Source organism: Colossoma macropomum, unplaced genomic scaffold (genome assembly GCF_904425465.1).
Source record: "Colossoma macropomum unplaced genomic scaffold, Colossoma_macropomum, whole genome shotgun sequence".
Taxonomy (NCBI): domain Eukaryota; kingdom Metazoa; phylum Chordata; class Actinopteri; order Characiformes; family Serrasalmidae; genus Colossoma; species Colossoma macropomum.
This window is the reverse complement of record NW_023494789.1, coordinates 43,929,144-43,929,557: the sequence shown is the minus strand read 5'-3', so window position 1 is coordinate 43,929,557 and position 414 is coordinate 43,929,144.

Sequence of the window (414 nt, the reverse complement as noted above, 5' to 3'; positions counted from 1 at the left end):
CCTCTCCCATGCACTCTCCTCTTCAGCTCACCCCACAGGTTTTCAATTGAGTTGAGGTCTGGGGACTGAGATGGCCATGGGAGGAGCTTGATTTTGTGTCTGGTGAACCATTTTTGTGTAGATTTGGCCACATGTTTAAGGTCATTATCTTGCTGAAAGACCCAGTGACGACCCATCTTCAGCTTTCGGGCAGAGACCACCAGATTTTGATTTAAAATGTCCTGGTATTTCAAAGAGTTCATGATGCCATGCACCCTAACAAGATTCCCGGGGCCTTTGGAAGAGAAACAGGCCCACAGCATCACCGATCCTCCCCCATACTTCACAGTGGGCGTGAGGTGCTTTTCCGCATACTCATCTTTTGTGTTACGCCAGACCCACTTAGAGTGTTTGTTGCCAAAAAGCTCTATCTTG